This window comes from Cornus florida, unplaced genomic scaffold (assembly GCF_030987335.1).
Source record: "Cornus florida cultivar Cherokee Brave unplaced genomic scaffold, ASM3098733v1 CherokeeBrave_3.0.0_Hap2_Chr06, whole genome shotgun sequence".
Lineage (NCBI taxonomy): Eukaryota > Viridiplantae > Streptophyta > Magnoliopsida > Cornales > Cornaceae > Cornus > Cornus florida.
In genome coordinates, this window is record NW_026775576.1 from 45,908,088 (window position 1) to 45,932,538 (window position 24,451).

Below are 24,451 nucleotides of genomic sequence, written 5' to 3' on the forward strand. Positions count from 1 at the left end.
AAACTGGCACAGCGATGGGCGACGAGCTAGTTCAGATCGGCGGCGGCAGCGAACAGCCCAGCGGTGGCGATGGCAGTTAGCAGACGGTGGAGGAATGGCCCAGCAGTGGGCGACGGGATTGGCCTTGGAGACTTGGCGGGAGCAAGGTGGAGAGCTTCGGTGAGGATGAACTTGGCGGTGGAGAGGACGGACGGTAGTGAGGACGGGCTCGGCCGGTGGAATTGGTGGGTGGTGCAGCGGCTATGACGGACCGGCGGTGCAGAGAAGAGTTCGGTGAGAAATTGGGTTTCGGAGTCTCTATTACAATGTGTCTGCCATTGGTTTTGTTGTTTTTTTTTATTTTTTTATTTTTATCATAGTCTCGCTCAAAGAGATGGAGAGATTGACGGTGGTGGAGGGTTTGTGGTTATGGCAGTGGGTTTGTGGCAATAGAGAGAGAAGGTCGTGGCAAATGGTGGTGGCGGTGATGGTGGTTGTGGTAGTGGGTTTGTGGTTTCAATTGGGTTTGACGGTGTACGGTGAGGTTCGGTATGAATTATTTCCAAGGGTTGTATCGGGTTTGACTGAGCAGGTAATCGGGCGATACGAACATCATCTTCTTCATTTCCGATCTGAGATTGACGGTGGTGGAGGGTTTGTGGTGGCTTCAATTGGGTTTAACGGCTTATGGTGTGTGATTCGGTGTGAATTATTTGAGTTTCCAAGCGCGGAATTGGAGCACTCAGTCGACGCGAACATCATCTTCTTTATCCCCAACCTGATCGACGGTGATGGTGGTTGTGGCAGTGGGTTTGTGGTTTCAATTAGGTTTTATGGTGCATGTGGGGGGAATAATTTGAGTTTCCAAGCGCTGTATCGGGTTTGACTGAGCACATCGTCGGTCGATGAGAGAACCGAGCATGTCGACGGTGGATGCGAACATCGTCTTCTTCATCCTTACCTGATCTATGGTGTTTCTTTGTTTTGTTTTTTTTAAGGCGTTAGGGATTGTTTGGTGGGTATTGGACTATTGAGTGACCAACCAAAGGCTGTTTGGTCTTTTACATTCCATAAGGGCTGTATGGTCTTTTAATCAAATATTCCTAATCACGTGCCCGACAAACCTTAAAAAATGATCGGCCCATCGGGATGGGTTAGTTGCAACCAGACAACCAAGTATAGGGGGGGTTTCTGCTACTTTAAAAATTCAAGGGGTTTTTTTGCTTATTGAGGTATAGTTGAAAGGGGGGTTTATTTCACTTTACTCATAATAATATTATATAAATTTATACATAAATTCTATTAATACTCTAAATTGAATAAGAATCACTCAAATTTCATTATGTAAATATAATAAATAATGGCAAAGGTATATCAATAGAATCACATCCAAATAGGATACAAAAAGACTATTTAAAAAAAGTAATTTTTTTTTTTTTTAATTAAAAACCCTAAATTGGACAAATTTATCAATGGACTACATGTCCTTAATCAAATTGATTAATTGGATCCTAAGTTAGTTAATTCGCGTATGATACGGGAATTAAACGCGTACGTACGAATTTTGAAAAAATATTTTCGTTTGCCGATTAGAGTTGAAAGATACGGTAAAATACGCGTTTTTTTTCATCACCCCGTATCTAATGCGTTTATTCGTTTTGGTTACTCCGTTTAATTCGTAACCTAATTATTATTTTTTTTGTTTACAAAATTCACATTTCTAATAGCGTATTTTTCTAAAATATAAAATATTATCTTTTCTACCCTCTTTTACTTGGTAGAGCCATTATTTTTTAAACCATCAAAATAATGTTATTTGTTGTGCAAACTATTGTGTTTTCTACCTTCTTTTGCTTGGTATAGCCATCCATCAAAATAATGTTATTTGTTGTGCAATTTCTTATTGTTGTCACTCCAATTATGATATTTAATCAAAGCAATGAAATATATATATATATATTTATGGAACACTATAATCTTGAAGAATTATAAGTTTTTATTGATGTTTGTAGATATTTATAGATTTTTGTTTTGTTGTGAGATCTTTTAAATTTTGTTAATATCTTTATTATTATTATTATTTTAGAAGTTTGTAGATCACCACACTCCCTAGATGTTTTAGTAGAATATTACGTTATATACTTATAATTTTTTTTTTATGATTATTGTGATAGTATTAATTGTAATATATTTATTTCATTATTTGTTACATATTCTTTATTATCCTTACAAATATATATATATATATATATATATATATATATATATATATATATAAAAGAAAATAATAAGATATGTATAGCCGAATTTTTAGAATATATAACGTATTATACACGTATGTATCCATATTCATATTTTTACGTGTCTGTATTTTTTTGCCAAATTTTTTAAACGTATTTTAAAAAAATATCGAATTATACTTATACGTTTTCGAACTCGTATTTTTTCCGTACTGTATTTTACTAACTATGATTGGATCCCTGCTCCACATATTAACTGTACGATTTCATACTTTTCCTAAACCAATAATAGTAAATACCATATAGACACATCAAAATAAAATAATAATGTCAAAGGTAAAATAAAAAAAATAGTACTCAAATAGTATAAGAGAGAAATTATATAAAAAAGAACTTAATTAAAAATCATAGGGATTTTGTTGCTAGTCTTTTCCGAGAAAGACAAGAAGAGAGAACAACGTGACAAAGTAGTAGAAGAAGCTCTTCCCAGCGGAATACAACACCACCTCCACCACCGCCTCTGCCGCGTCTCCGACCTCCAGTCTTGGCGGGCTCGGGCTGCGAGAAGAAAAGGCTCGACGAGGTGGCTGCTGGTTCTTCTACTCCTCCCTCTCATACATACAAAATTTGATTTGCTTAATGAAATGGGATTTATTTTGACGATAAATAATTAGTGGGACAAATATTAATCAGTAAATTTAAGTGTATTTTTTGCCTTTTAGAGATTAATTTCATATATGAGTAATTGGGCATGTTATATTAACCATCCTATATATCAAGCCAATTTGTGTTTGTACATTGGAATTTGCTATGAAATGTGATTTGGGCGTGGACCCAAATTTCAATTAATACTTCCATTTTCACCAATTGAATGGTAATATTTCAATTTTTTCCTCCAAGTCGTGCTTTGATAGGGTTGATATTTGCAGACAATGACAATTGACATGAACTTGTGAAACGCATTAAATTTCACTGTGGCTCTTCAAATTTTTTAATTTATTTTTTATATAACACAAAACAGAATTATGTCTAATGTGCATTGAGAGTCATAAATCCCAGTGCATGTATTATCTACCTAAACCTATCTAAAACTGTCTGAGTTCATCCAATTGTTCAATGTATTTTGGGAGTATTAAATCAAAATCTTAATTTTAATTTTGATTTCCATGTTATTAGGCCCGGGGGTGTATTCTAGTTGCTTCAAGCCCAGAGATTATTACGCGTGTAAAGAATGTAAACTATTAAATGATTGCTCTTAATTACTTTCATATGAGGTTCCTAGAAAACTTAGGTCAGCCTTTCTTGGCTTAGAATGTTTGCAAGCTTTGGGCATTTGCAAATTCTCATGTGTAAAATTTTTATGTGGTAAACAATTCATTTTCAAATTCTCATGTGTAAATTTTTTATTGTGAGATACTGACTAACAAGGATGTGTACCCTTCTCATTGACGGGAAGATCCTTAATCGACAGTTGGTTGAAGGGATGGAAATGCAGCAGCTAAACGCTCAAAAACAGTGTGCAAAACACATTTTGTTGGTTGAGTTAGGACGGAATGATGTCGGAAAGGTTTCTCATTACTTTTTCTTATATGGATGCTTATTATGTTGTTTTTTAAGCTATAAGCTAGCAGTCTGCTCGTGCTTTGTTCGTCTATTTTATGAGATCGAGTGATTAAGAAAATTATCTTCTAAATTTTCTGTATATAAAGGAATATTCAGTTTATTTCTTTTAATTGAATGAAAATCTTATGACTTTCAGGCCCGTGCTATGCATGAGCTATTTAAGAGGGTCTTTCAAACTCTCAAAACAGATCCAAGTAGAATTAGAGATAGAGTTCTCACAGACAAGAAAAAGACCTGGTAGAAAACCCCAAGGTGAAGCTGGACCTTCATGTAGGAGAAATGCCCGAGCATGCCGTAGGCTCCCTTTCTCTCTCTCTCTCCATTGAGAGATGGACACAAGAACCTTCAAGGGAAGAAAACTACTGTGGAGAAGCTACTGCCAACTTCCTAGCATAAGAAAGTGGCATCATTCTTCCCTTTGGAGTTTCATCATGAGCCAGAAACCCTCACTCCCATTCAGGCAAACATAGCTAGGTTGGTCTGCACCTATTATTTATTTTCCTCTTTTTTTTTTTTTACTTTTTTTTTATTTTTTTTATTTTTTATTTGTATAATTTTATTCCGATTTCTGTTCTATTTAAAGTAATTTTAATTTTTAGCTTTAGTAATTAATTGCTTGATAATTTGCCAGTTAGTTTTGAGTTTGTGTCTAATTCTCAAGAATTTATTTATTTAATGCAACCGGTACTTATATATATATATATATAAATATATATATATATATATATATATATATATATATATATATCTTTACAGGATCTAGCCGCCACGTTGTCTCCACCTCCTGAAACAACTAGCAACCCTACACTTTAAAAGGTACCTATTCGGCAAGACTTTTAGCGGTTGGCTATTATCATATCCTTTCATATTTGGTTAACACCCATTGACAATTAACGCCGCTAAAATAAATTTTTTGTGACAGTAACTTTTCCATCACAATTACAAATGTTCCCCTTTGTTGTTGTGTTCTTTTGGCATAAAATGTGTTTAATTGGTGAAGTAGACCCCAATTACTCCCAAAAGGGTAAATGAAGTGTCTAATCAGCCATGACTTTTAACTATTGCTTCTTCTAATGTAATACTAATGCAGCATAATAAGTTTTAATGATGTGCATTTTCTCTTGGAGTCATATTGTCACTTGATTCATTGACGTGTTCTTTTGTTCAGGTTTATTAACACTGGTGCTAAAGATTTTACTTTGGTATACAAGTGCTGTAGCAGTAGTATTTAAACTTCGATAAAGAAGTCTTGCTTCAACAAAAGGAAATATGTTAAAACTTATTTTGTGGACTTTGTTTCTGAAACGTACGTGGTGTTTGCTAAAAGATGTGTTAGACGTGAGATTTTATATCTGTGAAATTATAGCCTAGGCCAATTTTTTTAATCATTGTTCATATTTTAGTCTTTCAGTGTCTGATTCTTGTGCGTTTAACGAGTATCCCTATTCATCATCCTCTGGATTGGTGACTTTTTTGCAGTTTTACTCTAGATGATTACAGGTTGGTTTATTCTTTGACAGACAACTCGGAATAAGAAAGGAAGCTCAAGCTTAGTGGAGTCATTAACCAGGTCATGCAAAGAGACCAATAGTCGTATTTCTCCATCTCTCAGATCCGAGGGCAATAATCAATCAGAACCTCTACAATTTGACAATTAATTTATTCATGCAAGTAGCTCACCAGTCATTCTCCAGAAGAAACAGCATAACTGGAAAGTGAAGAGAGAGCCCAAGATGTCACTGATCAGCCAAGTACTACTTGTGCTCAAGAAATCCAAGTAACAACCAACACTCTCCCATGCATGAAGCTCAAACAATGGTAAGTGCTCCTCAGTGTGTTTTTGATGATACAAGTGAGAGCTACCAATCAAGTGGCACAAACCAGAGTCTAGCCCTGATTGTCCAAGCAATAATGAACAAGCATGGGGGTATTGCAAAAGATTTCCCACTAAAGTCTGGGTAGAGCTGGCTGAACTCAACAGCAGACACTTGTATGGCTATTTGAGAGCAAGAAGTGTTTACTCGCATAATGTATTTGGACTGTTTCATTCCTTTTGTTTCTGGCTCTTTAGCCACTTCATTGTTGCTCTGTTCTGTTTGGTTGGTGATTAAAAAAAAAAAGGTTTACGCTACTCCTACCCATCAAGCAATCTTCAAGAAACATGGGTTTATATTTGAAGTGGCTTTAATGAATTCGTGGAGATGATACATTTGATTTAAAAATGCAAAAACTTATAACAGATATGAAGCAGAACATGGAATTGGTTGATGCTACCAAGAAAAGGAAAAAACAATGGTCAGTGGTCCTCCTCAGTGTGCTTTGGATTGATGATACAAGCGACAGTTACCAATCTAGTGGCACAACTGTGAACAGAGTCTAGCCCCGATCCTCCGAGCAACAATCAATAAGCACGGGGATATTGCAAAGATTGTCCACTAATGTCCGGATAGAACTGACTGACCTCAACAGCAACAATCAACAAGCACGGGGATATTGCAAAGATTGTCCACTAATGTCCAGATAGAGTTTACTCGGATAATCTATGGTAGTGTATGATTGTTTTGTATGGATTTAACTTCTATTATCTTCATTCAACTGTCAATGATTTTTTTTGGGGTTGATATCTTCAGTGTCATCATGGATTGTTTACCACATTATTTGTATTAAAATCGGGGTAAGAGCAGCTGCACATTTTTTCAGTCTAAACACTGGGAAATGATCTTTGTTCTAGTGCGACAAATCAAGACACTCAATATTCGTAAAGAGACAGTTGCTCCTCGATCAATCTGGCAAGTCTATTCAATCATATTTGAAACTAGTGTGCAAGTAACAAGCAACAATGGATAGCCATATGCCTTAGGTTGGCCTATTAAGGTGGCCTATTTGTTCATGGAGGCTGCTGTGGTTAGAGATGATATGCAATTGCTGCTTCAATGGGGTCTTAGAGAAGAATGTTGAAGTCATGAATATTTTGGTCCTCCATCCTAAAAGGCTTCACATGAAGTTGCCTAAGGATTCTCAATATATTATGACTTGAAAATCTACTATTGCACTGTGAAAGAGGCTGAAAACATGGGTTTAAATTTGAAGTGGCTTTAAAGAATTTGTGGAGATGATACATTTGATTTAAAAATTCAAAAACTTATAACAGATATGAAGCAGAACATGGAACTGGTTGAAAAAGATAAAAGATATGGAATTGAAGAAAGTTGAGATTGAAAATATTAGATTCATGAAGTAGAGGGTCTATTGAGATGGGAGACTTTGGAGGTTGAAAAGTGGAATTGTGCCATCAGACTGGCAGGCAGATTCTGGTAATATATTGAAAGTACTTGATGGATGGACTATTTCAAATGTTCCTTTTATTGTCTTCTCGTATTGGATACAAACCGTGTGCTTTGAGGTTATTTTCATTTCTCTCTAAATGGACCAAATTTCCCTTTATACTTGTCTTCTTGAAAGTGGCTGGGTTCTTGGATTATTATCAACCAGTCTTCTTGAAAGTGGCTGGGTTCTTGGATTATTATCAACCAGTCTTGCGTTTGGATGCAGATCTCTAAACTTTCTCTGGTGGGTGACATTTTTGATAGACAAAGAAACAGTCCTTATGAGCGTCCTCATCTATTTTGCTGATCAGGGTGTGCAAGTGAGGCTCTTCATTGATGACCTCTGTAAAATGGGAAAACTTGAAGGTTTGAGGTATACTTTTTGAGATGATTGCTTCGCGTCGAAGGTGAGTTGTTCTTCTTGCTATGTTTGAGAATTTTGATATGGGTAAATAATAATCCTTGTTATAGGGGAATAACTGTATACTTGAAAAAAATATATTTAACTAAATAAATCAAATTATGAACTCCTGGAAGATATCCTATGTGGCTATGCCAAACGTTCAATTTTCCGATTAAAATTAACAAAAATGAGAATTTTTTTTTTCCTTGTTATTTTCTTGCAATGTGTGTGTTGTTATTGTTTTGATGATATATAAGAGGCTGTCAGAATCCCAGCTTAGGCCTTGCACCAGTTAGAATTTTGAAGGATTTAAAGTTATACCCTCTCTAATAGCTTAAGCTTTTAGAGTATCCAGGTAAAGTATTGAAATCTTATCGTCACTCTCATAATTAAAATTGAAACACGTGTGGGACCACAAAAGTGATTCTGTGATGTTGTGGCCAGAATTTCGTGCCGGGTCGCGTTGTGATCGCTCACGACCCGTTGGATAAGCTTTGTGTGGGCCTAAGCCCATCAAAGCTCTGGGGGTTAGGGGGCTTGGGCCCAAGGAAAAGTTTTGACCCGGTTTTTTGCTCATGGGTCATGGACCCTAATTAGTCTCTCGTAGCCCGATATATAAGGGTGTTTGGTGTTTGGACTGGTGTAAGAGAGAATTTGAAATTCGTATAGAAACAGAGTGAGGGGCTGAAAATTTATAATCTCCGACTTTACATATAGTGAAACTTTTGCCGGATCTCCACTGTGGACGTAGGGTGTTGCCAAGCCACGTATAAATCTTTGTGTTCTTTGTGTGGTGTGTTTACTTTTTTGTTGTGATTCTTGATTCTATCTTGGGTTCGCTGCGTTTGTCATAACAGATTCTTTGTATGATTTACAAAGAATCATACATGCACCAATTCATTGTTTATTAGTTTTATTTGATACTAGGGACACCAATGTCCAATTATTATAAAGCTAATGATTTTTTGCAGAACGTGGAATTATTGTTAACACTTCCTAATTTGCACCAAGTGCAGTCGATGACAATAATTGACAAATTTGATGTTGTTGGAATTCTCCAGGTAATTATCTTTTTTATCTTTTGTGAGATCAATTTGATATAGATCCCGTGATAAATTGCTTAGTTCTCTTTAGTCTTTACTGCTCTTATAAAGAGAATAACCTGCTACATCTAGTTAAGGGGTGACTATAGGTCACTGTAAATTGAATCAGCTTTTTTTCTTTTCTTTTTTTTTTTTTTTTTTTTTGGGTAAATTTTTTACATGGCATTTGGCACAGCAATACGGGAAATTACCAGATGGAAATATAAAAGTAAGTAAATTGTTGAAATCATCACATACCCTTCAAATCATATGTGAAACACAATGTTCTCATTTGCATTAGATATCTAAAGGGCCAAGTAATTTTTGGTTCTGTGAGACTCAAATTAGCAAATGGGACTATCGTATCCTATAGAAGCCCATGATGGATTGAGGGGTAGGAGATATAGTTAGTACTTGACAGTGATTACATAGTTACGCATATCATTATTTATTGGAGATAGATTATTTAACGAGATATTTAGTGTATAAAATTAGTTACTATATTTATGTTTTGGTTCATATTGATACGCTATGGAACTTTGGTAACTCGTTGACTCAAAGGTATAAATAGTTGTATTTGGACCTAGGCTTTTACGTGCTTGTGGTTTATATTATTGATCAGGAAGGAAGTAATTTTGGGGTGTGACACCGTCAACACTACGCGGGGCATAAATTGTCTTAAAGACATAGTATTAAATGCTAGTCTCGACCCAGGTTCTTTATTTAATTATTTGTTATTATTATTTTTTGCAGATTGATTAAATATTTGAGTTGAATATTTAATTAATTATTTTTAGCATATTATTAATTATCTCATATGCATATTAGTATACTATTTATTTATCTTAACTACCATGCAAAACATATATTTTTCAAAAAGCTTAAGACAATTTATTTCTTGCATCAACAGGTTAGTAGTCTAGCGGTATCAGCCTCTTACTTCCCAAAGGGAGGTCAAGTGTTCAAGTCTCAGAAGAGACATGTATATGAGTACCAACTAGGAAAAAAAAAAAAAAAAAGTTATTTCTTGCGTTGTTTCTATTATATGCTTCTACTTAAGATACAAAAAAATAAAGGGAAAAGTGCAAAAAAACCCCCTGAACTATTGGGAAACTTGCAACTAACCCCCTAAACTATCAAAATTGCAAAAAGACCCCTAAACTATACAAATTTGTTGCAGATCACTCCATCCGGCCACCGACCGTCCAAAAATGAGCGCGTGATTGTCACGCGATAAACAAACTTTATTTTTCAGACAATAATGCCCTTCTGCGACAGGGGATTGAGGGAGAAAGAGATGGAAGTGGTGGTGCTGTTCTGGCGACGGCGACGGGTTGAGGTCGGAGGAGGGGTTGGATTTCCAATAGTCCAATACCCACCAAACAATCCCTAACCCCTTAAAAAATAAAAAAAACACCATCCATAAGGTCGAGATGATGAAGAAACACTAAACCAGTACAAGCTGCTATCCACTGCTGATGAAGGGGTATGCCTAGAATCTTTCATCCGTACAGTGGCTATCAAATTCTATCTTTCATCCGTAAAGTGTGATGGCCATCAATTAAAAGGGTTTCTGAAAATACGCCGGAGCAATTCGTGCGAACATCATCTTCTTCATTCCTGATCTGAGATTAACAGCAGTGGAGGGTTTGTGGTTTCAATTGGGTTTGACGATTAGTGGTGTGTGGTTCAGTGTGAATTATTTGAGTTTCCAAGCGCAAAAGACCAATTGCTCTCTCTAGACGGAACTTCTCTCTTTCTTGCTTTATTTTTGCCTAAAGGAGTGATGAAACCCGGTCGAAAGGCGGCAATCTGGTTGCTCATTGTATCTCGGTGTGATACGGTACCAAGTGCTCTGGTCGCTCTAGCTCTTCCTTCTGTCTCTGGTGTGCCAAATAAAAAGGTGTAAAGCCTTGGTCACCGGAACTTGAATGCAAGCTCAGAGCTTTCAGTTTTGGGTCTCATTGATTTGAGCTATCGCCGGAACAGTTGATTGATGTAGCATCTTCACCGGACTGAAATACTCAGTTCTGAAATATAGGGAAGCTCACCGGAGGTTGTGGATGATGTAAGCTGTGGCCAGAGCTGCCGTAGCTTTTGGTTTGGTCTTTGAACCTCGACGGTGGCCGATATCAATGGTTTGGTTGGTGATGATTAGAATGAAGCTCACCGAACTGTTTTGATAGAATGAAGCTTAGCCGGACCTGAAATTGAGTACGTCGGAAGTATAGGGTCTGAACTAGACACCGGACCTGATGGGGCTGTCCACCGCTGCGCTAGCTGAGCTTCTCTTGCTCGCCGGCCTCAGTCCGAAGCCCCCTTGCTCGTCGGCCATAGTCGAGCTTTCCACCATCTGAGCAGCAGTTCCTTATCACAGCCAACCACCGCCGCTGCCGCCACTTCAACTAGCGAGCTCACTGCCGCAGTTCTTCCACGACCGATTCAATCCATCATCCACAGTCGATTCAATCCTGCCGAGCTCGTCGCCGTCGCCATCATCCACGGCCGAGCCATCACATCGCCGTCGCCATCATCCACGGCCGAGCCATCACATCACCGTCTTCTCTCCTCATCTCTCCCTTCTTCTTCTCTCTCTCTCTCTCTCTCTCTCTATCTATATATATATATATATATCAATGCTTGTATAATTCTCTCTCTCTCTCTCTCTATATATATATATATATCAATGCTTGTATAATTCTTCAAACTATGTCGTTTTAATTGAGGGTAATGTGGTCTTTTGGCTTTTCCGGCACCCTATTGTTAGTTAAGGGGGTTAAATGCAAAAATTTGTTAGTTGAAGGGGTTTTTATGTAGTTCAAGGGAGTTAGTTGCACAACCCTAATAGTGCAGGGGGGTTTTTTGCACTTTTCCCAAAAATAAATGTTAACTAATAAGTAATATATATATATATATATATGTATATATATATATATATGTATATGATTGAGTAGAATTATATTATATCCATTATTATTTGATTATATGTGATATGCATGATTTAATGTAATTCTAAATATGATTGTGTGGAAAATGCGGTTATCGTGCCACTAACCGGCACATTATTTGGCACCTCGATGTATTATTTAATACCAACTTAAAAAGGTTTAGTTTATATATCTTGAACTCAACAAGACCGTAAAAGTTGAAGAAAAAACTGAGTTTTTCTTTTTCAAAAATGCATTGTTTTTGTCCAAATTGAAAAGATTACTACCATTTAAAATTCGAAAAATATTTCTTGCTTTGTAGGTCGAGAAAAGGAATTAAACAAGGTAAGTTGCTCTTCTTTTTTCCTTGGATGTAGATGAGTTGTGCAATGTAAATTTTTTATTTTTTATTTACTTTTCTCATACAAACGATTATATTCATGTACTCCTTATTGTTTTTATTTTTATAATTCTTTAGTTTTATTCATATACCCATCCATTAACTCTTACTGTTTTTATCCTTGACTTCTCTTCTCTCTCTTAGATCTTTTTCATCAAAGATTTCATTACATTTTATTACAATTCTTTTCTTAATATATGTTAAAAATGATTAATGAAGTTTTTCACAACTCATATTGCCATTAAATTTAGATATGCTATAACAAACTTTGTACATGATTGAAGGAAAGAAAACATTGTAGATTGACTGCAATAATAAGTTGATTAAGTGAGATGACCACTTTTCCTACTCTTTTTGGAACTATTCATACCCTAATTTCTAAAATATATCCCTCTAAAAAAGTCATAAGATTTACATGTTACGTAATTTTAAAATTTAAAATTGCCAAAGTACGTAATTTTAAAATTTAAAATTGCCAAAGCTCTTGGACATTATTGAAGAGTTCTTTCCAAGGAGAGAACAAAATAACTTTCACAATAACTCTTACATTGATAAAGTTATTAATAACATTATTGATTATGCAATACATTTATGCTTAACTTCTCAATTTTTTCATCTATATCATAACATTAAATGGATCATCAATGCGATAAACGTGGCCTTTAGGCATAAGTAATATTTGTATTGGAGTTTTCTTTTTTGTAATTAAATTAACCATTGTTACAAGTGTTAAATTATTTGGACCATAATGCAATTACAAGTGTTAAATAATTTGTTCTTAAATATAATTGTTATATATATAATAGAAATTGTTGTGTGTGTGTATATATATCTAGAGGGAGAGAGAGAGAGAGAAAGGAGCGGCAAAAATGTAACACCCCTGATTTTGAATTAGGTTTTAAATCGTTAAGTGACTTTATTTGGGATTTTTTTTAATCATTTGCTAGAATTGTGGGGCACAAGTGTGATTTGTATACATTCTTAGGAGTTATATTAGAGGCTATTGTGGACTATCTAATTAATTGTCGAGATTGTAGAATTTGTGGAAGATGTAGTAGATTGTGAGGTGGCATCTCCGTGTCAACAAGGGGACAGTTGTCTTGATCATAAACTCTTTCCTCATGCACTTAGACACGTGTCTACCACACCACTACACCTGTTGTTATTTCTCATGTACTTATATGCATCATATGAGAAAGAGGAATACAAGAAAAGCAGAGAGTGAAGAGAGAACCGAGAAAGAGATAGAGGGGTTCAACTACTAGAGAGAGAGAGAAGAAGAAGAAGAAAAAGAAGAGGAAGAGGAAGACAAGGAAACGGGAAATCTGTAGATTATCGTTATCACAATCGTCGTCTCACCATTTCACTTTCATGTTTAATTGAGGTAGAGATTATTCTAATATGTAGCCCTTTGAGTGATTTTACTTAAATTCTTCTCGATTAATGTTTAGTTATGTTCTAAATGTTCATTACATTTTGACCTAATCTTGAGAACTTGCTCTATATTTGGAATCATCATTAAACTATACTCTTTTACCGAAGAAGCATGAAATTATACATCTTATACTTTGCTCGTGATCTTAATTTTCATATATAGCATGTTTCTAATTATTGGAACCTTTCCATTGCTGTTATGAACTTGTGCACAAAACCTCTTAGAGGTGCTTGTTAGATCTTTCCTAATGGGCTTAGTCTCATCTGCCATATTTTCAGGTACCCAAAGATGATTTAGAGATATCGAAAGTTGTTATGGCTGATTTATTTCTTTGCAGAATCTCCATATCAAAAGTTGTTATTGCTTTGTTGGTAGCGAAAAAGGAATTTAGGTTAAGTTGATCTTCTTTTTTCCGTTGATGTAAATGAGTAGCGCATTTTCAATTTTTTGTTTTCTTTCTTCTTATACAGGAGTTTTATTCATATACTCCTATTGTTTTTTATTTTTTATTTTTATAATTCTTTACTTTTATTCATATGCCGATCCATTAATTTTTAATTTTTTTATCCTTGGTTTTTCTATCTTGGTATTTTAAAATATTTTATTTAAAAAAATAAGTAGAATTATTATGTTTTATACACTTTCAAGTCTACGGTTGCAAAATATATTCATGCTTATCTTATCATTTTTGTTTTCTTTGGAAGACTATTGAACGCATCATTAATGCGACCAACGTGGTGTACTAAGACATAAAATGATAAATTTTTGTGCATGTTCTTTTGAATTGTAGTGAATGTCCTTTTCTATTGTTAGCCAATTACTATTAATAGTGTTAAATTATTTGTTCCATGTTACGGTTATCCTGCCACTAACCATATTATCTAGACCCGATGTATCTATTTAAAACCAACTTAAACAATTATAGTTTATATGTTTTATTAATTGAAAAACAATTGGGTATAGATTTCTTTTTCAAAACTGTGTTGTTCTTGTCCAATTAAAAGATTTATTATTTAAAAATTCGAAAGATTTTCTTGCTTTGTTAGTAGAGAAAAAGGAATTGAGCAAGGTATATTACTCTTCTTTTTTCCTTTGATGTAAATGAGTTATACATTGTATTTTTTTTCCTTCCCCATATACATGAGTTTTATTGATGTACTCCAATTGTTTTTATTTTGTCTGTCTTTTTTGTAATTAAATTAAGCTTTGTTATAATTGTTAAAATTAACTACTGTTTTAATTGTTAAATGATTTGTTACGTAATACAATTACAATGGTTAAATCAATAAATCATTTGTTTCACAGGGAACATCCCCTCGCTCTTTTTGCTCAATCACCTCATGGAGCAAGTCATCCTCATTCTTCTGATAAAAAATCAGCTTACTGCAATGCCTACTCAATGAGATGTGATGGATTCGTTTTCGGTGGTTCCGAATGTAAATTTGACCTGGACGTTAATTGTGCTTACACTGGTGCCCACTACAACCACTGTGCTAGTGAGCAACAAACTCACCCGCATCCATTGATTCCTTGTGATATGAAAGGCCCCTTTCAGCCACCGCATCCTCTACAACTCCACAGGTGCTTTACTTTATGTATATATGTAAATGCATTTGTTGAAATTATTTATTGAATAATTTACTTGCAAACATGCAGAATTTGATTAGTTTAATTATTTACTCCCAGGAGCAGGCATATGCTGACGGAATTAAGCGCTTGAAAATAATGGTTTCCAAAGTACAGGATATTGATCCGTGAGTAACTGTTGAACTCTTTTTTGTATCATAGTAATGGTTTTTGTAATGTCATTCATGCTTATGTATATGTTATTTTCTTTACTTCTCATCTTTTAGGCCAAAGTTGCCTTCAGCTACTGTGGAGTTATCTGCATGTAAATTTGGTCCGTCATTGAAGAAGTCAAACATGACAAGTGAAGAATACGAGAATGCAGTACTGCAAGCGAAAGAGCATACTCTAGCAGGGGATATTTTCCAGGTTGTATTAAGTCAACGGTTTGAACGCCGAAGATTTGCTGATCCTTTTGAAGTCTATAGAGCACTAAGACTCGTCAACCCTAGTCCCTATATGACCTCTTTGCAAGTTTGTTCCTTCCTAAAACTATATAAACTTGATCGAGTTGTTCAATATGTTTTGCGAGTATTTGATTTCCATGTTATTAGGCTAGGGGCTGAATTTTGCAATTTTGTCTCTCTGTCTCTCTCTCCCCCCATTTAGAGATGGACAAGAAACCCCCATTGTCACCGCATTATATAGGAGGCAACTACTATGGGGAAGCTGCAGCCAACTTCCAAGCATGAGAGAGTGGCATCATTCATCCCTCTGGAGTTTCTTAATGAACCAAAAACCCACACTCCTAATCAGTTAAACATAGCTAGGGTCTGTACCTATTATTTATTTTTCTTAATCTTTTCTTTTTTTATATACTTTTTTGTTTTCTTTTGATTTTGATTTTATGTTCTCTTTAAAGTAAGTTTAATTTTTAGTTTTAGTAATTATTGCTTGTTAATTTGCCAGTTAGTTTTAGGTTTGTGTCTAATTTTCAAGAATTTATTTATTTTAAGCAACCTGTACTTACATTATATATATATCGGATCTGGCCGCCACGTTGTCTCTGCCATTATATATATATATATATATATATTATATTTTAAAATAGAAGAGGTTCTTGTAGTTGAGAAAATAAAGTCTTGCTGCAAAAAATAAAAAATAAAAAAAATAAAATAAAATAATAAAAAGAGAGAAAAGAATGAGACTGGCAATTGAGGAAAAAGAAAGGAATCTCAAGCTTCAGTGGAGTCATTAACCAGATGATGCAAACATACCAATATTTGTGTTTCTCCATCTTCTTTCCGATCTCAGGGCAATAATCATTCCAAACCTCTACAATTGGGCAGTCAAGTTATTCATGTAAATAAATCACCAGTCAATCTCACCCTTCCCTGTAGATAGCAGGAGATATGGGTTAGAACAAATCACATTCTCTCCCTTCCCCACTCCCTCCTCCCACTGTACCACCTAGCCTAATCCCATACCATGCTTGGCTCTCATCTTACCCTTGAAAAGAACCAGGTCTCAACCACCAATGTTGTGATGACCGTATCTTCTTTTCTTTCTTCATCATTTTTGTTTATTTTATTTTATTTTATTTCTTTTCCGTCTTCGGGTCATGTGAGCCCAAGACCGAGTCAAGTGTTCGGGAATGGTTTCCAACACTTCATTCATTTCATCCTCGCATATTTTATTCTCATGTCATTATGGATTTATATTGCACTTGTAAGCATTTTTAACTCTTGTTATTTGGGTGTATTTGTGCGATTATGTTTTGGGGACATTTTTATTTTTGGGGTTATTTGTGTGAATATCTTTTGAAGATATTTTCATTTGGGGCAATGGTGTGATTATCTTATAGATATATTATTTGGATGGTCTTTTGTGCAATTAAGGGAAAGTTGGGACAAGTGTCTTGTTTTAATTGGACCATGTGTTGAAGGGGATTGGTGACATGTGGAGAGCTAAGATGATGACAAGTGGAGGGTGTGGATGGTGGTATGTGAGAGAGGTAGTGTTAGGGTAGGTGTTTATGATATATATCATTTATACTTACACATATTTCTCCTAATCTTTTTCTTCTTCTTAACTTTCTCTCTCTAACTCCATTGGAGCTCCACCTTATACCTTCATTTTCTTCACTTTCCTTCCACTTTTTTGGGCTAGCTCTAGAAGGGAAAAAGCTTGGGAACTCCATTTGCAACAAAACTTTGTACTTGTGACATTTTCTTCTTGGATTCTAGGGTTGCTTTCCCTAGTGAGGTAGGGAGTGTAGTATAACCTTAAACTAGATCTTTCTTTGTGTTTTAGGATATATTGCATGTTGTGCTTGTATTGTTTGAGTTATGAGAGTATCTAGCATACTTTAATTCATAACCTAGACTTATTTAATGCTCTAAAGCTTGAGGAATGTTGCTATTGGCCTTGAAGTTTACTAAAGTATGTTTGCTTGTTTAATGTCAAAAACCTGTGTATTTGAGGCTTTAGAGGGCTTATTCATATTGTTTTATTGCTTGAATTATCATACAGGGGTAGTATAGTTTTTTACTCCAGTGTAACACATTGTTTGTAGTGATTTGAAATAGTACATTATTGACTTGAAGTCTGCTCAGGCTTAATTACTGTGTTCAGTAAGGTTCATCATATGAAAATAGGCTACAGGTGGTCTCAGGGGTATTATGGTCTTTTCTCAGCTGTATTTTATATGTACACGTATACTCAGGTAGCTGCATTGCACTGAATTGCCTTGGTTGAACCTACAGTGTGAATTATACAATCTTAGGACCTTTACTTTGCTGAGAAGATTAAAATATGTTACAAGAGCATTTTGGTCATTTCTAGCTGTGCTCAAGAATGTGACACGTCTCAGTGGTTCTAAAGAGATAGTATATGCAAGAATATTTCATTTCTTGGAGGCTAAGTCTGGATGATAATGGAATTTACAGCTTTATCTTGTGAGGTGTAATTTCTAGCGTGAAACGTGACAAAATAGCTGAGGTGGCTTGCTTTCATTGGTTCTCTCTCACGAAAATATCTGAATTATCCTTTTACAATCATTGGCTGAAGGTGACAAGTGTACATTCTTGGTGTATGAGGCCTTGTGTATTTAGTGACACTATAAATATACTGTTATAGTGATTTTAGGGTTTTAAGCCTTATGAATTCTCTGAAAAAGTGAGATGCAGCTATATTACTCTCGAGAGCCTTGAATGAACAAATTTGTTTGGGTTGTTTCATGATGATCCATGCAAGAAAAACTCACTAATTCAAGCTTTGTTAGTGTTTTTACTGAGAAGATGTTGTTGCTATCATTTCTATTGATGCAAGGGTTGGTTTGAGTAGTGATTCTGAGTTCTAAGCTGCTGTGGTCTATTATGAGGGTTGACACAGGTATAATTCATCTTATTACACTTGCTCAGTACTGTGTTTTTGATGAAAACATGCTAAAAATGGATTTGGACTGTGAGATCACTAGTTAAGCTTATTTTTCTGGTTTAATCTTGGATTCAAGTACTAATTGGTTATACTTAGCTATTCTATGAGGTATTTAACTGCTAGCAAGTATATTTTGATGAATCAAGATTGTTGAAGTTGGACTTGTGATAGAAAAGTGGTATGTTTTGATTTTGAGTGTTCAAACCCTAAGGCTAAAGTTGTGTTTTACTGATATATGTGATGTGATTGATCTTTGTGATAAACTCATGCTATACTTCATTGTTTAAAGTTATGAACATGAGTAATATAGTAAAAGAAGACTGTGTAAGGTGCTGTTGAATTTTTCTTGAAGGGAAATTCCTATTTTACCCCTCAAACCCTAGCTTCAATAGATTAGTGTTTTGAGGTAGTGACTTAGAATTTTGAGCTGTCTAACCTATTTCAATTGTAAAAAGGACTTGATTACACTGTTATACATCTGTAATGCTGTGTGTTATGAGCTGTGAGAGCTTATTTGGTCCAGGTTAATTTTTTAAGGACAGGGGGAGTGATTGTGTTCACTATTTTGAGCTAGTGTGTGAGTAGAGTGTGTAAAAACTAGTGTCTACTTTTGTACAAGGGTGTGTGCAGAGAGTGAGACAGCTGAGTGTGCAACAGCTTGCTTACAACTAGTGGATGATTGAATTGGCAGAGACCAAGAACCAAGGTTTTCCCATTGAAAGGGTTTCCTTGTAAATCTTGTTGCAATGCTTATTGTGTACTTGTTTTAATTGCTTTCAAGTTTATAAATTCAAAGAGTTGACCAATTCACCCCCCTCTTGGTCCAACAATTCGTATCAGAGCTTTGGTCTGCTGTGTAGAGTTCTAACAAGCCTATAGTTGATCATTGTAATGGATGAAGGCCAAGTTACAAACAAAGCTCTAGGGTTTAGTGGTTTAAACTATGATTCATGGAAAACAAGAATGGAGGCATTCTTAATGTCTTATTCCTATGATGTATGGCATGCTGCTGTGCATGGTATCTTGGTTCTCAGTCCTGATAACCTTTCTGAAGAAGATAAAATTGTTGTGGCTAATGATGGTAAAGCCAAACATGTGTTTTTCTGTGCTTTGAAGCAACAAGAGTTTACTAGGGTTAAGAATTGTAAAACAACTAAAGAAATGTGGGACTCACTTCAAGCTGCTCATGAAGGTAATAATGTTATCAAGGAAAACAAGATTTAACTCTTTAAAGTTTAGTATGAAGCTTGTAAGATGGAAGAAAGGGAAACAGTTGCTGAGTATCTTTTCAGAATTAATGATATTGTCAATAACATGAAGGCCTTTGGTGAAGGCATTAAAGACTCTGATGTGTGTAAAAAGATACTTTGGTTTCTTACACATAGGTTCAATGCTAAAGTCACAATTCTTGAAGACAAAGACTTGTCTTAAATGAAAATTAATGAACTTCAAGCCTCTCTTACAGCCTATGAAATAAGAATTGGTGTTCCAACTTTTCAAAGAAGAGAAGTTGCACTTAAAGCCAAAGAAGTTGTAGAAGAATCTGAACCAAAGTCTGAAGAGGATGAAATGGCCTACATGTCAAAGAAATTCAAGAAGTTCGGGTTTAAGAAGAGAAATCAATCTCAAAACCTAACTTGTTATGGTTGTGGTAAGCCTGGCCATTATGTCTCAAATTATCTAACTTCAAAAGGGTAAAATCAGAGAAAGAATGAAGGAACAAACTTCAAGGGAAGATTTGGAAGGAAGGCTCTTATCTCAGATTGGGATTCAGTACCTGAAGAAGACAAACCTGAAGAATCACAAGAAGATGAATGTTTGTTCATGGCTATTCTTGAAACACCTCAAGTTATAACTAAAGATGAAGAAGACAGTGACTCAGAGATTGAAGAAATACTTGAAGAGTGTGAGAGACTTGCTGTGAAGTGTAATCAACAGAAGTCGCAGATAAAAATCCTCAATTCAGAATTGCAGAAATCCAAACAACTTCTTGTTAAACACTTTAAGCTTAAACTGTCAACCTTGTGTTCTGTTTCTCTTATCTTCTCAAGTCTATGGAAGTCTCAATCCAACACCAAAAGATGTAGAGAAGAACTTTCACTGATTCTTGAAGAAAGGTCTTTGAAGATGGTTGAAATTTGGAAGCAATCCACTACGCGATTGGGAAGATTGGAATTGGTTATATATGTGACACTACAACCAAGTTTAAACAAAACCAATCTGTGTTTGTTAAGGCCACTACTGGTGAGGTGTATGCAAGGTTTCGAATTATAAAACCTTTGAGATCAAAGTATGATATACTTGACAACACCTACAGCAACTTAAGGTTGAATGAAAGTGATTTTATTATATCATCCATCAGAAACTTCAAAGTAACCAAGATGTATGTGAAAAAATCTGACATAACGCAAGTTCTGAAGGCTAAGGATAAAGGTTCTCTTGTAAAGTCCAAGATGATGTGGATGCCTAAAAGGATGAATGCAGTAAGTATGTTGGTGTATACAACCTTTAAGGCCTGTAACACTAATGACAAATGGTATGTGGATACTGGTTGCTCAAGGCACAGGACAGGTGATGATTCCAAGTTTGTCTCTCTGAAAAACTTTGATGGTGGAAATGTGATCTTTGGTGATAATCAAAAGGCTAAAATTATAGGGATTGGTATTGTGAGCAAATCTGAAGAACTGCCTGAGATCAAAGAGGTTTTACTTGTTGAAGGCCTCAAACATAACCTTCTAAGTGTAAGTTAATTGTGTGACAGTGGGAAGAAGGTGTGTTTTAACAAAGAGAAGTGCAATGTAGTTGACATTGAATCAGAAAAAGTTATATTCTCAACCTGTAGATCTTCTCAAAATTTCTACACAGTCACTGAAGAAGCTATTCAATGTAACTTAACCACACTTGATGATGCTATACTGTGGCACAAGAGGCTAGGTCATCTTCATTCAAGAAATCTGTCTAAAATCCTGAAGCTGAAAGCTGTGAAAGGCTTACCTGATTTAAAATTGAGTGATAATCATACCTGCAAAGCCTGCCAATTGGGAAAACAAACTAAAGTTTCATTTCCTTCCAAAGAAATTAACACTTCCAGAGCTCTTGATTTGATACACATGGATCTCTGTGGTCCTTCTAGAACTATTAGTAGTGGTAGAAGTAAGAACTTTATGCTTCTCATTGATGATTTCAGTATAATGGTGTGGGTTTACTTCTTGAACGAGAAATCTGAAGCTATTTCTCACTTCATTAAGTTTGTGAATCTTGTTGAAAATGAAAAATGGTGCACTATAAAGAGACTGAGGTCTGATTTTAGCTCTGAGTTCACAATGAGAGAGTTTGAAAGCTACTATGATGTCAAGGGTATCAAGAAAGAGTTCTCAGCTGTAGCTACTCCTTAACAAATTGGGGTTGTGGAAAGAAAGAATAGGACTGTTCAAGAAATGGGGAGAACAATGTTGCTTGAAAAAGGTCTTGCAAAGGGATTTTGGGCTGAAGCTGTGAGTACTGTAGTATACATCATCAATAGGGTGCTTCTCAGACCAAATTCAACTAAAAATCCTTTTGAATTGTGGTATAGAAGGACTGCAATTGTTCATTACTCTAAAGTTTTTGGCAGCAGATGTTTCATTATCAACCACATAGAAAGCTTAGGGAAATTTGACTCTAAGGCTGATGAAGGAATATTCTTGGGATACTCTATCAAAAGCAAGGCTTACAGATGTTACAATCTCAGATCCTCCAAGGTTGTTGAATCAATTCATGTTAAGTTTGATGAGAATTCTCAATCCAGTATCAGCGATGATAGCTGTTCTATACCAGGATCAACAGAAGCTAGTCCTTCTTATTCAATTCAAGGACTAAATAAAGTTGTTCAATCCACTTCAGGGCTTGACAATCAAAGGGAGGTCACTTATCCAGGATCACAGAAACATGTTCAAGTTGAAAACATCATTGGTTCACCTCAGGCTGGTGTTCAAATAAGAAACAAGAAGAGGCTCACTGAGTTAGAAGCTGAAGATGGTGAAGAATATAGTCATTTTGTAATGTTATCTTCAATTGAACCAAAGTTTTACTATAAAGCACAGAAAAGTGAAGATTGGTTAGTGGCTATGAAAGAAGAACTTGACCAAATCCACAAAAATGACACTTTGACTCTTATTCCTAGACCTGCAACCAAGAATGTCATTGATTCTAAGTGGATTTACAGAAACAAGTTAGATGAGAAATGTAACGGTTTGCATTTTTTAATCATTTTCTTGGACATTTATACATTTTTATTTTATTGTCGTAATTATGATTTAAATTGTAAATATGTTTAATTTATTTGAATGGCATTTGTTTATTTTATGAGGGGCATTATTGACCTTTTGTATGTAAATGACATACTTGGTAATTGGTAATTTTAAGGACATTGTGGACTTTTAGTATGCAAGTAGCATACTTGGTATTTGGTAAAAGTGTGAAGGCCTTTTAGTCATTTCATGGGGTTATGCTTTGGCCATGTGCATGCTTGACGTGTGGAGGGGCACTTGGCTGTATACTCTGTGTGTGTGTGATGACTTGTGTATTGCATTGAGAGGAGATAGATACAAAACAATTCTGCAGAACAATTTTCGTGCCTTTTATTCCTCATCCATAATAATTCTTTTAGGCTCGGAATTGACGGCCTTTTGATGAGATTTTGGTGTGGGTGTGTGAATGAAAAATGTTCCTCTAGTCATATTCGTTCTTTTAATATTAAGTTTGGAATTATTTCTTCACTACTGGGTTCAAAAAGGGGTTGTATTGTGGCTGTTTCGTGGCTGTTTTAAAGGCTGTTTATTGGCTGTTTTGGGGAATCTTACTTGGCTTGAGGTAGGGGTTTTTCTAAAGTTTACAACCTTTACTTTTAGTGAATTATTTCCTTGGAATTGAACTTCTAAATTGAGTAGAATTGTGTCTTTCTTTCGAGCATGCTATGTGTAGTTAAAAACTAATTTTTTTTTGTTATATTCTAATGTGTTCAAACTGAAAATTTTCGTGCACAGTAGCCTATCTGAAATTATATGATTTTTCTTGAAATTACTATAAGTTAGGTGCCCAAAATATCTTGTATGATTGTGTGGGTTAAATGACAACATGTTTAATTGGAAATTCTGAAATGTTGTAATATTATATCATGATAAAGTGTGCTACCATAGTAAATTTTTGTTAATGATTAGTTTATAGACTTGTGTTTTAAAATGTGAAAATGCTATGATTTATAGAAAATAGAATTGATAGTACTAACTATGCATGGGCTGAAGTTGAATGTTAATACTAAAGTGTTGTTATATTATACTATTGAAATTATACATTCATCTCGCATGATTTGGGGATGAATTTAGGATGAAATGAGAAGTTAGAAATGTTGCTAAATGGCTTTTGAAAAGAAAATAGGAAGAATGGTCTTAGGTGCCGGATGATGGGGATTACCTCGTGTCCGTGTCGGTAATGGATCTAGAGAGGATGTAGAGATATACTCTGCATGTGGTTGAGTCACTGGGCCCCAAATGGCGCTTGGGATTACTTTGGGTTAGGGACAGATGACCAGTCCTCTTCTCGTGGTACTGGGGATTACCCTGGGCCGGATTCATTAACCATTGGGATGTGTTGTTAATTGGTGTTCAGGAAGTTGGGAAGTAGCAGTGGCATTGACATTAGCATTGCATTGCACTTCATTTTATTATCTCACATGATATTATTTTCACGAGCCTGTATGATCCCTTTATCTTATATTTGTTCTATGTTTGGATTCACGGAGATATTAAGGAGTGCACTTTAGGCAACTCTTACTGAGCTGTGGTTGCTCATTCCTATATTATATACATCTTTTCAGGTCATGGCAAAGATGTCGTGGAGGATGTTCCTCCTCAGCTGTAGACAGAGTCGGGGCTAGTGTTGTGGTGTTTTTTGCTGTATAATAGACAATGTATTGTATAAAGGTGCTTCAGTTACATCCCTGTTTTGTAATAAATATTATTACGGACTCGACACTTTAAAGTTGTAATTAATGT

The 24,451-nt window shown here is 35.3% G+C and overlaps 1 long non-coding RNA gene across 11 annotated transcripts; it reads left to right on the forward strand.

Annotated features, from left to right (window-relative positions):
- Nucleotides 1–2,464: 2,464 nt before the first annotated feature.
- LOC132311422 (uncharacterized) lies at nt 2,465–16,983 on the forward strand. 11 transcript variants are annotated; one of them, XR_009482986.1, is made up of 9 exons: nt 2,475–3,786; nt 3,979–4,316; nt 4,599–4,658; nt 5,363–7,575; nt 8,543–8,632; nt 11,903–13,806; nt 14,721–14,996; nt 15,102–15,169; nt 15,269–16,983. It is a non-coding gene; the product is annotated as an uncharacterized LOC132311422 (long non-coding RNA). The 11 variants fall into 11 exon arrangements; XR_009482989.1 differs by having other exon boundaries at nt 2,478–3,786; nt 5,363–8,632; nt 11,903–11,925; nt 13,694–13,806; XR_009482990.1 differs by having other exon boundaries at nt 2,490–3,786; nt 13,694–13,806.
- Nucleotides 16,984–24,451: the final 7,468 nt, after the last annotated feature.